General features: G+C 39.9%; 1 long non-coding RNA gene and 1 pseudogene across 3 annotated transcripts; both read left to right on the plus strand.

Annotated features, from left to right (window-relative positions):
- Positions 1 to 3,447: 3,447 nt before the first annotated feature.
- LOC106407876 lies at positions 3,448 to 9,824 on the plus strand (annotated as a pseudogene).
- A 581-nt stretch (positions 9,825 to 10,405) lies between these two features.
- LOC106407367 lies at positions 10,406 to 12,511 on the plus strand. Of its 3 annotated transcripts, none has more exons than XR_001281724.3 (6): positions 10,406 to 10,711; positions 11,044 to 11,134; positions 11,216 to 11,274; positions 11,398 to 11,879; positions 11,967 to 12,011; positions 12,160 to 12,511. It is a non-coding gene; the product is annotated as an uncharacterized LOC106407367 (long non-coding RNA). The 3 variants fall into 3 exon arrangements; XR_001281721.3 differs by lacking the exon at positions 11,967 to 12,011 and having other exon boundaries at positions 11,398 to 11,530; positions 11,596 to 11,879; XR_001281720.3 differs by lacking the exon at positions 11,967 to 12,011.
- The last annotated feature ends 463 nt before the right edge of the window (positions 12,512 to 12,974 follow it).

The raw sequence follows: 12,974 nt of genomic DNA on the forward strand, positions 1-12,974 counted from the left end.
ATTTGATTCTATCATTCAAAATTATACATGGTACATAACATATTTACCACCTGGCTGCAAAGCATTAGGAAATAGATGGATAATGACACGAAAACTTGGTGGAAAATACAAATCTAGGCTTGTAGTTCAAAGATTCCGACAAAAGGAAGGCTTTGACTATTTTGATACATATTCTCCAATAACGAGAATAACATCAATAAGACTGATGATAGCAATCACAGCCTTAAGAGACCTACAAATCCATCAAATGGATGTAAAAACCGCTTTTCTAAATGGTGATTTAGATGAGGATATTTACATGAAACAACCTGAAGGTTTTGTCGTTCCCAGACAGGAAGACAAAGTATGCCGACTTGTAAATTCACTTTATGGGCTTAAACAAGCTCCTAAACAATGGGACGAAAAATTTGACAATACAATGATGTCAAATGGTTTCAAAATAAATGAATGTGACAAATGCATATACTACAAAACAACCAAAAATGTGTATGTTTTGTTATGTCTATATGTAGATGATATGCTCATTATTGGAAGCAATAAAGACATTATCAATCAAACAAAGAAGATGCTCAAAGGGACATTTGAGATGAAAGATTTGGGATTAGCAGATATAATTCTTGGGGTTAAAGTCACAAGAAATTCAAATGGAGTTACCCTAACCCATTCTCATTATGCTCAAACAATATTAGAGAGATTTAAAAATTACTCTAAAGGTTCGGCAAAAACTCCGTTAGATCCCCAAATGCACTTGATAAAGAATTCAGGTGAAGCGATTTCACAAAACGAGTATGCACGTGTGATCGGAAGTCTCATGTACTTGACTAATTGTACGAGACAAGATCTAGCGCATGCAGTAAACGTACTTAGTCGATATACAAGTAATCCAGGTCATACACACTGGACAACTATAACGAGAGTACTTAATTACTTGCGTTACACCAAAGATTTTGCGCTTCACTATGGTAAAGAACCAGCAGTTTTTGAAGGATACAGTGATGCTAACTGGATATCAGATTCTAAAAACTCAAAATCCACAAGTGGATATGTCTTTACACTAGGAGGAGCAACAATATCATAGAAATCTACCAAACAAACAGTGTTAGCCAGATCTACCATGGAATCTGAGTTCATAGCCTTAGACAAAGCAGCAGAAGAAGCTGAATGGCTTAGAAATATTTTGGAAGATATTCCTATGTAGGAGAAACCTGTGCCAGCTATACACATACATTCAGATAGTCAATCAGCTATAGCTCGGGCTCAAAGTAATCTCTACAATGGTAAATCTCGTCACATCAGAAGACGACATAAAACCATTAGATAACTTATCTCAACTGGTGTAATCACAATAGATTACATCAAATCGGCTGACAACCTAGTGGATCCATTTACCAAAGGTTTGCCACGAGATGTTGTTGCGAAATCATCAAAAGGAATGAGTTTAAAGCCTATAACGAATGAGGATGCTTGATTGCAACCCTACCTATCATAACTGGAGATCCCAAGACGTAGGTTCAAAGGGAAAACAAAATCAAACAGAATCTAACCAAATCACTTGAAACAAAGTAGTCTCTTCCCAACTCCTAAGATGATAAAAGTGCTAACAAATGTGAGAAGGATAAACATAAGCTTTTAATGATTTCATAGCTTCTAAAGCAGATTATTACTCAATACTTTTCATGGTCAATCACCTAATGAGTGTGGAATGGGGCCGTTTCTAGGAGAATGAATGCAAGGCTATATTCTCTAAGTTCACTCATGAAAACCAGGAATAGTTCAGGGCCACAATGAACACAATAGAGAACTAAGTTCTACGAGAAAATGAAGGTGCGTTATGCCTTCTGTCTCGGTCTACATAAAACACCGGTTGGTTCAAGACATCATGTTCACCTTCTGGTAAAGTAAATCAGACAAATATTAACTATGAGTGGTTCAAGGCTTAAAAATGCCACCAACTCAAACACAGGAAATTTTTCGCAAACACTCTCGATAAGTCTGTCTAGTCTAGCCATGATTAGAATAAGTATAGTTTTTTAGAGTGTATCGAGTCTGCATTTAGTCTGCATATGTTTAGAAGAGTCATTTATATTCATGTGGGGGATTGTTGGATCAAATTCTCAAGCCCATTGGGTTGAAGAACATTGATTAAAGTTTTGTGAAAAGAAATGTAATGGGCTACGTAATTAGACAAGCCCAACATATTTGAAATGTCAAATGACATTATGAAGAAGTCCCACATCGGGCAGTAACAAGAAGAATGAGTTGTATATATATGTGCACTTACTTAACCTTTTTTAAACGGCTCAGAGAGAGAGGATACCCCCCCCCCCCCCCCCCCCCAACCCCGCCGCCGCTGTCCGGCCGGCTCGGCTCGGCTTGGGCTTGGGTCTTGGTGGAGGGCCTTCGGCCCAATAAGATTTTTTTTGGACAAAGTTAAGCTCAAAGTTTTGTCATTCGATACAGGAAAAAAACAGCATGCAATTTTATTTAAAACGACAAGTAGTTTGTCTAGTAAATAAAAACGTCATGCATTTTATCCTCTCGAAGTTTTTAAACGAGATAAAGAGAGAGTCTTGTGGAATGAGTTTCGTAACTCAACTTCCCTCGATCTCCGCGAGATTCTCGCCCACGTGCAGCAGCTGTTGCGGGAAGTGGGTCTTCTCCTTCTCTTTAAATATCGTCTCTCCTCCTTCTTCATTTCTTAACTTTTTTCACATCGAAACCAACAGCAAACATTACCTTAGCGTAAGTCTTAAATACGAGAGTGTTTCGTAGAGTTTATAGTTCGTTAGGGCGATCATAAGTGAAACATGATTCGTCTGCCATGGTTGTATCCTGGGACTCGATATTCGTACAGTATCGTCTCACTAACGGAGCGAATATTTAGAGTTAAGGAAAGAGATTATATCTCGACTCCATGTTCATTTGCGAATACGATTTATTATCGTTCTTGTATTCACTCTTTACGATCGTCTATTTCCTTAGCATATCGCTTTTATTATATCGTTTATTTCAGTCCGGTTATCCGGCTTCTATAGGCCTATCTAATCTCTCCCTCTCTCTCTCTCTGTCTCTCTCTCTCTCTCTCTCTCTCTCTCCCTGTATTGCTCTCTCTCTCTCTCTGTATTGCTCTCTGTTTTTGTCTCTGAAGTCGCAAAGATAGCTTTTTTTTGTATGTGATTTGGGGTTTTGAAGATGATCCCTCTAGTGATCCAAAGCAGCTGGGTCGAATCTCTCATCTTACTTCGAAGGAGACTCTTCGTGAGGTAAGAGTAGGTGTTGTATACGTGGAGTTACACTCTTTCGTTGCACGAGTGATCATAAGGGTTTCTTCTTTACAGACTATGAGTAAATACAGCAAAGTTAATAGCTTGTGGTTGGTCAGACACCTTGGTAAAGGCTTTGCAATTGCTCTGTAACTGTGTCAATTATACATTATGTATTAAACTAATGAGTTACGGCGGAAACAACGGCGTAAACAGAGTATTCTATGCGAGGTCGTATCATCCCATTCAAGCCAGAAGTATTGACGGAACCAACGTTGCGGCACATGATAACGGCGTCTGTCGAGCTCTCCTCTGTTACAGCACCGGTCTATGTAAACTCTCTCTCTGTTCTTCTTTCAAAGTTTATCGCTTTGTTTCTGAATCTACAAAGTAAAAGAAACCTCAATATGACCCAAAAGATGAAGAAGATAAAGTTTCAATCTTTATTCATTTCAGCATGGAGGCTATTCTCTTACAAATGTTGCATATTTATACAAAGAAGTGAAAGCCCTAAGCTGAGACAGATGGCTTCATCCGGCATCAGCTTCTCCATCAAGGGCTGAGAATGCATTGGACAGCTTTACACAAAACGCTCTGTCCGTACTGACCTTGAGCTGTGTTTTGTCGTCAAGCTTGCTTTTGGAAAGACTGACTCTTTGTGACCGTTGATCACTTGAGTCTGAGCTGTCACACTTCGATTGGAGAACAGCACAAGGTATGTCTTCTTCATACATCTTATCTTTTCCCTTTTCTTCTCGCGTAAGTCTTGTTTTGGCGGGAGATTGAGATGATGTTTGAACTTGAGCTTTTATAGAGCTAAGTTCACTAATATCCCCCCTCAAACTTGGTGTAGGTGGAACATCAACACCCAGTTTGAAACAAAGAGATTGGAAGCAGCAGTAGGAAGAGACTTGGTAAATATGTCAGCAATCTGCTGATGAGCCGGAATATGCTTGACCACCAAGGCTTTCAGTGCAACTCTCTCCCTAACGAAATGATAATCAAGCGCAAAATGCTTTGATCTCTTGTGATATACTGGATTAGCTGTGAGGTGAACAGACGAGAGATTGTCTCCATAGAGCTCTGGTGTATCAGGGAGTGGAACACCAAGTTCTCGAAGAAGAATGCACAGCCATGTTATCTCACAAGCTGTTTCAGAGAGAGAGCGATACTCAGCTTCAATAGAACTTCGCAAGACAGTGGGTTGTTTTTGAGAAGACCAGGAGATTAGATTGCCACCAAGGAATGTGCAGTATCCTCCAGTTGATCGCTTAGTAGTCGAGCAACCTCCCCAGTCACTGTCGCTATAGGCTCGAAGCATGAAATCTGTATCTTTGATAATGCTTATGCCCATTGAAGTAGTACCTTTAACATACCTGAGGATCTGTTTCAGCAAGTTGAAGTCTGAAACCATAGGAGAATGCATCTTCTGACAAACATAGTTGACAGAGAACTGAATGTTAGGTCTAGTGAGTGTTAGATACTGCAACTTGCCTGCGAGAGTGCGAAAGAACTTCGGATTGGAGAACTTCGTATCATTCTCAATGATGAGATTCAGTTGCAGAGGCAAAGGTGTGGCTACGGGCTTGCAATCAGCCATAGATGCAACGGCTAGAATGTCTTCAGCGTAGCTCTGTTGGCTCAAGAACAATCCATCTTTGTGGTGTTTGACTTGAATGCCAAGAAAGTAGCGCATAGGGTCGAGATCAGTCATTCGGAACTGAGAGTCAAGATTAGCTAGAAGTCTCTCAAGAACCAAAGAGCTATTGCCAGTGATAAGCATATCATCGACATAAAGAAGGAGCATAATCACATCCTTGCCTTTTTAGTATATGAAGAGAGAAGGATCCTTGATACTGCCAATAAATCCAAACTGAAGAAGGTACGAGCTGAATTTGTCGAACCAAGCGCGAGGTGATTGCTTGAGACCATACAGGGATTTATGGAGCAGACAAACGTGATCAGACTTCCTTTTGTCAACAAAACCAGCTGGCTGACACATGTAGACAGTCTCAGCAAGATCATCGTGGAGAAATGCGTTTTTGACATCCATTTGTTTGATGTTCCATTTCATAACTGTAGCAATGTGAAGCACTGTTTGTACTGTTGCTGAGCGCACCACATGACTATAAGTCTTGAGATAGTCGACGCCTTCAGCTTGTTCGTTGCCTCTGGCCACAACTCTAGCTCGATGCTTCTTGAATGTACCGTCAGCATTGAGCTTGTTTCTATAAACCCAGAGGCAGCCTAGGACATTCATACTCGGAGTACGAGGTACTAAAGACCAAGTTTTAGTTGCTTGACAGTTACCAAATTCTTCTGTCATTGCATTGTTCCAACCTGGATGCTGAAGCGCTTCTGAGACAATCTTGGGAGTTGGAAACGCAGCTTTCTGAGTAAGAAGAGCATAACGAGAATTGGGCTTCACTATACCAGCTTTAGACCGTGTAATCATGGGATGGAGGGGAGGAGCTGACTCAGCCTGAGATAGTACTGTCCGATCTTGTGAAGAAGCAACGCTGTTGCCTATAGAAACAGGATCAGAGCCTGACGTACACCCAGTACGATGCTCTTCACAAGTCGTAGTACTAACAGACTGCTTTGGATTCGAAGTAGGCACTTGTTGCGGAGACCTCAAAGATAGAGGAGGAAAGTCTTCAGGGGAGAAGATACTAGAGCTGGTGGATCCAACATATGAAGCTACAAGAGAAGGAACATTGATGATACTGATTGGTTCCAAAGTAGACCTGATAGGCTTCTGAACTTCAGGTGGCTTTGTCTGTCTCTGAACAAAGCTATCTTGCCAAGCTTTCAAGAGAGTAGACTTAGTAGCTGGATGAAGATCAGAGTAGCTGTTGGTAAAAGGGAACGAAGTCTCATCAAAGATAACGTGGCGAGTAATATAAACTCTGCCTGTAGTGGGAAGCAAGCAACGGTAACCCTTAAACTTTTCATTATAGCCCAAGAAAACGCATTTGAGAGATCTTGGATCCAGTTTAGAAGAAGTGTAGTCACGTAGCATAGGAAAGCAAGCACAACCAAAAACTCTAAGAGATCTGTAATCTGGCCTCCTGTTATGAAGAAGCTCAAAAGGACTTTTGGAGTCATCGAGAGCAGTGTAAGGTAGCAAATTACTGAGAAAATTGGCTGTGAAGAAGGCTTCTACCCAATATTTTTGTGGAATCTTCCCATGAAACATAAGACCAAGACCGAGCTCTGTTATCTAACGGTTCTTACGTTCAGCCAAACCGTTTTATTGGGGAGTGTGAGGACAAGAGAGGTGTTGCTGAATCCCATGAAGTTCTAGGTGATTCAGAAACTTATGCCTGATGAATTCACCTCCACCATCACACTGAAAGGTACATATTTTCTCTTGACAAATGTTTTGAGCAAGAGCTTGAAACTTTAAGAAGATTTCATAAAAGTCTGATTTGTTTCTTAAAGGATAGAACCAAGAGTATCTAGTGTAGTGATCAATGAATACTACATAGAAACGAAAGCCTTGGATAGATGAAACAGGAGAAGGGCCCCATAAATCACAGTGAACCCTTTCCAAAGGTCTAGTAGCTACAAAACTAGAATCGAAAAAAGGTAATCTAGAGCTCTTTCCAAGATGGCAAGCTTCACAGATAGTCTTGGAGCTTTTACTGATGAAGATAGCCTTATTCGCAGAGAGCTGTTGGAGAACAAGCGGATTAGGATGGCCAAGTCTCTGGTGCCACAATTCATCACTCGCACTGATCTGTCTGTTGGAGTAGAAGACCCGAGGAGGTGAAGACCGCAGAGAGTAGAGACCACTAGTGTGAGGCCCCTGAAGAAGAAGCCGCTTTGTTGCCTTATCATAGATACGCACATTATCACAATCAAAATCAACAGAGCAGGGATAGTCTGATGTAATCTTAGAGACTGAAAGAAGAGACTTAGCGATCTTTGGACATACTAAGACATCAGAGACAGGAATCATACCTGACGTGGAAGCCAAGCTAGTGGAACCAGTGTGCGTGATAGGGAGGTACTCTCCATTACCTACCATAACAGAATCAGACCCAGTGTAGACCTGAGACTAATGGAGGTGATGAGGAGAGTTAGTAACATGAGATGATGCTCCAGAATCTGGAAACCACTCATGGCCATTGTTGGTAACATCAGTTATGCGGTGAGCAGTGAGCGCAGCAGGGAGATCATCCAATTGATAACTGTTGTCGAAGCGATGCCAGCAACGTAGAGCGTTGTGGCCTGGTTTACCGCAGATCTGACAAGTCGGTCTGTTATCTGAGTCTGAAGCAACTGATGAACCCGAAGGAGAGCTAACATGTTGATGAAAACCTCTACCACGAGTTGAGTAAGAGCCTCGACCTTGACCTCTTCCTCTGGAGCGAAAGTTTTGACCACGGCCACGCTGAGTGTAGAACGATAGATGCGGAGATACATCAGACTGACTAGTGTAGCTCTGAAGTCTGTCATCAAAACTTGTTAACCGAGGAATGACGTCTTCAAAGGTTGGGGTGGGGATCATATCCATTGAGCTCTCTATGGTAGTTTTGATGGGTTCATAGTCTCGACCAAGAACTTGGAGAGCAGCAAAGACTTTCATGCGTTCGGGAACTGAACTACCAATAGAGGAGAGTTGAGAGCAAACAGACTTGATCTCCTGAAGATATTCAGCCATAGGCTTAGTGAGCTTGAGAATCGTCTGGGGCTTCCGGTGAAGCTCGAACAACCGAGAAGAAGTGGAACGGTTGTAGTAGCGGGCTAGAGAGATCCAGACCTCATGAGACGTTTGACAATCGACGACAAGACTGAGGATATCTTCAGAGAAGGAGCCTAAAAGCCAAGACTTGACCACTTGATCCGTTTGAAACCACTTGGTAGAGTCAGGATTTGGCGTTTGAGTAGCAGAGCCGTCGATGCCAGTGACAGTGAGAGTAGCAGCGGGTTGAGGAGATTGACCAGTGACATAACCGAGAAGACCTTGACTATTGAGAAAAGCTTCAAACTGCGATTTCCACAGGATGTAGTTCTTCTCTGTCAAAGTGATGGTGATACTGTTTGTGATGCGAAGAGCAGGAGGATGATAGACCTCTAGATGTTGAGCTTCCATGGCTCTGATACCATAAAAGAAACCTCATTATCACACACAAGATGAAGAAGATAAAGTTTCAATCTTTATTCATTTCAGCATGTAGACTGTTCTCTTACAAAGGTTGTATATTTATACAAAGAAGTGAAAGCCCTAAGCTGAGACAGATGGCTTCATCCGGCATTAGCTTCTTCATCAAGGGCTAAGAATGCATTGGACAGCTTTACACAAAACGCTCTGTCCGTACTGACCTTGAGCTGTGTTTTGTCGTCAAGCTTGCTTTTGGAAAAACTGACTCTTTGTGACCGTTGATCACTTGAGTCTGAGCTGTCACACTTCGATTGGAGAACAACACAAGGTATGTCTTCTTCATACATCTTATCTTTTCCCTTTTCTTCTCGCGTAAGTCTTGTTTTGGCGAGAGATTGAGATGATATTTGAAGTTGAGCTTTTATAGAGCTAAGTTCACTAATACAAAGCTCATTGATTTGTATGTGTTTTGAAAGATGATCCCTTTGGCGATTTGAAAGCCGCCGGAGATCCTTATTGTACCTCTCATCTTACTACAGAGGATACTCTTCGTGAGGTAAAGTGTCTGTTGTGTTCGTGCCGTAAGTAACACTTTTAAGTGATCATGTGTGTTTCTCCTTTATAGGCCATGAGTAAATATGGCAAAGTTAAGAGCTTGTGCTTGATCAGACACATTGGTAAGGTTTGGTTCTTTCAAGATATTTTCTTAGCATAATTGTTTGATCTCAACACTATGGCTTTTTTTCCTTTCTATAGTGACGGGTGCCTCACGAGGATATGCTTTTGTGGAGTATGAGACAGAAGGAGATGCGTCATGCTTACAAGGTACTACGGTGATGCTAACTTTTTTTTTTTGTTCTTTAGAGCTGTTGGATATGTATATTTTCTGTTTCAACAGTGGAGTGAGTTTATTTGCCAGAAAGGAATGTTCTTTTGTGGTGATTTTTTACAGGATGCTCATCATTCATTTATTGATGGTCGAGAGACTAATGTTGATTATAATAGGCAGCAATTGATACATGGATGGAGGATACCAAGAAGATGAGGTGAGTGTCATTCATTCTCTTACTCTCCCTTAGGATTTAAATCTTCATCATCCCTTAGATTAATCTTCCTTCTTCTTCTCTAAAAAAGGAAGTGGACTTAGTGGTAGGAAAGAATCTGAACAACTTAGTTTTGGAGGACGAGAAAGACCTTTCTGTGTTTCCTTGTACGGTTTTTCTTTGCTATCCTCATGTTAGCATGTTCCAAACAACTATAACCAGCAGACTATAGTTGTTATATATACATGAACCTGCAAAACCATGTTTAACTGTGCATTCTGTTTTTTTTATAATATTAGACGGCCGATACCTCATGAAGATTTGAAAAAGCTTGGGATCCAGCTTCCACTAGAGGGAAGATACATGTCACGTACTCAGGTCTACTACCATTTCATTTCTTTATCTTGATTAATATTTTATCTATGTTTTGTTCTGATACATATCCGGTATTTAGTTCATGTTTCATGTGCTATAAGTGGCCATGATTGACGTGTTGTTCAATGTGTCTTAGAGAAATAACTTATTGGTCAATCCTGAAAGCTTTTAAATCTTTATTTCAATATTTTCAAACCAATACAATCCTGAAAGATTTATATCAAAATTTATCAAAAATATACATATATTCAAAATTTGATTTTTACTAACATATTTTCCAATAACCATTATAAAATTTTTTTCAATATATATAAGATACAATTAATTATATGATAACACATATAAAATATGATTAATTATACAAGATACGATTAATAATATGATAACAAATATTTTTGTAACCTATGATGACACATATCTATATATATAAAAGTATAGTTTCCATCTCTTTCAGGGGGTCCACATCGCCGTCCACGTCATCAATTCGGATGTTGTCGAGCCGACACCTGTCCCGCACTGCAAAACGCAGCGCATCATTAAGTTAGCCACGTCGGGCTTTTTCGTTTTTGGCCCATTGAACAAACGTGGGCTTTGTTACGTCCTCCGTTTAAAGCCCTGGGAATAAGACAACATATGACGCTAACCCTAGTTGTCTCCTTCGTTACTCTGAGTACGGGCTTCTGTGCGGTGCAGACGGGCTACCACACCTGATAGTGAACGGAGACCAGAGGCATTGGGGAGAGTTTATAACACCATGACTTTTGTTCCTGTGCATCGCGGGATGGATCGGGTGGGTGGGGAGAAGCTAGAAGTGGGAACAGCGCAGAGGATAAGGATACGCCAGTAGCACGGGTAGAAGATTCCGCGGCAGAGATAGAGCTTACGGGCTCTTGACTAACATTTTGGAGAAGAAACCATTTGTAATGATTTCCAATCTTGGCCTAAATTTTAGCTGTTTATAAATCAATGAAAAGTTCAACTTGATACTGTGTTATACATCTGCTTATGATTTACGGTTTTTATAAATATTCTTAGAACTAAATGTTTATTACATGTTTGATGAATTGCTTCTAAGGAAAATGAATCGCCTTCAGAGTACTGATCTATTTTGCATTGTTTTATGGTTTTCGGATATAGAAGGACGTTCTTTAGAACTTAGAAACTCTTTATTCAACGAGCTTATAACATAGAAGGAGCTAGGCGGCAACAAACATGGTTATAACATTACTGTGTATTTTATATGTGTGGTCAGCTGATAGCATGGCGACAATGATGACAGAGATATAAAGACTAAGTATTGTGTCTGGGACAGTTTCAACACAAGATGAAACGCATCACTATACGTATGTACACTTTTCTTTGAAAAATGTTCTTGGGATGTGTCTGTGATTTTTCTTTGTTTGATCCTTTATGCAAAATGATAGTAGGAGATCGTTGGCTACCCTGATTTTCCAGTCACAGAAGGGAACTCCGAACCCTTGAGGTATGATCTTTCTCTCCTCTCTTGAAGATTAAACAATAGAAATCATTCATTCCTTGATACGCGACAAAGTCAAGCTGTTGTTATAACTTAGCTCCACATATGTGTTTGCTGTTTCGATCTAAGATGGGATTCCCGGTGTATCTGATTTTGTTCACGGTAAAAAATGGGCTAGGAGATGAGATTCTTTTGAGAGGTCTCTGACTATCCGTGTGAAGTCACCATTCTCGCCTTCGGACCTCTGATCAGTCTTGCAATAGTAAGAATCATAATCTTTAATCTTAAAACTTAGTTTGAGTTTGTCACCATGATGGTTTCTTTCAGCTTAGCCCATCAAGCATGAAAGTTCATTAGCCAGTAAGGTGAAGATGATTGTTATACTTGGTGGAGTTTCTTTGCATTAGGGAATATCAATCCCCCAGCTGAAGCAAATATACAACACCCTCTGAACCTCTTATTTAATCTTCTATCAATGAAAGAATGCAGGTTTCATGTTTTGTGGGTTTTCCCCTTTCTATGCAGATGTATAGTCACTTGGAAGCAGCTGATGTTTGGGTTCATGTCTGGAGCTAATATCACTGACATCACTACCCAACTTAAACAAACAGGTTAGGAAAACTCCTCCTATTCTATCTCCTTTAAACATGCCTGACGCATAATAGTCCGCTGAAATCAAGTCTCTTCTACTGTTCAAGATGATGACCTCTTAGCCCTGCGTGACTCCAAGGGAAACACGCAAGGTTGTTAAGTGACATGTGCAAATTTTACAGAGCTTGGCACGTCAAATCTGATGGTGTTTATGATAAAGCAAGAAACTTTGATCTAAACCATGGTTATTAAGTTCCAATTTTTGATTCAATTTTGTTTTTTAATTGTTTTTGGTTTTAGGAGTGTTACCTCCATAACCCTGTGAGCTTTCTGGAAGCAGTACAGCCTGATCTATTCAAATATAAGAAATGGATTGTTTGGGTGGGACTCAGGGAATATGCGTCGGCCATAGGCTCATGGATCAAGCCCTCAAGAGGTCTTATTATATGGACTTTAAGCTTCAGAGAAAAAGAAAGAATTGTAGATGGAACGGAAGCAATCTATGGGTGAGATTTTCACCAGTGTTTGTGGCGTGGACAATAGATGTAGACAAATTTGGAATGTATCTGATGAAGCTTAATTTGAATCTTAATTCAAGATCTGTATTAGAACTGTATAAATGCAAAACTTAGCTAAAAAACAATGAAAACTATCTATCTTCTCTTTTAGTCTAGGCTGTTGGCAAAGCTATAAAATTTTAAATTAATAGCTTTGATAACGATCAATAGTAAATTACAAAGATTAAAATATAATTAGTAGGTTATTGGGACTATAGCGAGAAAACAGAAGCACATCACATTAGAATATAAATAGCTAATTTACAAGTACTAAATTTAAATTTTAAAATTAGTAAAAAAAAATCATAAATTGTATAAACAAATATAAACACAAAACACACATGTCGATATATAACCATTAAGAAAATAATCTCATTTAAATAACTTTCTTGGTCCAACCAGAATGATGGTATGCAAAGCAAACATCCCTGGACAAGTAGTTTACTACAATCAAATTAACCAACATCAAAAGCCGGAAATAGATCGATTCCACGATGATCAAACAGATATTCTGCGCGAAGCAGTGGGAAGGAAGGTACAAAACCCTTTGGAGAGTGA

The sequence above is a fragment of the Brassica napus genome, chromosome C7 (genome assembly GCF_020379485.1).
Source record: "Brassica napus cultivar Da-Ae chromosome C7, Da-Ae, whole genome shotgun sequence".
In the NCBI taxonomy this organism is placed as follows: Eukaryota; Viridiplantae; Streptophyta; class Magnoliopsida; order Brassicales; family Brassicaceae; genus Brassica; species Brassica napus.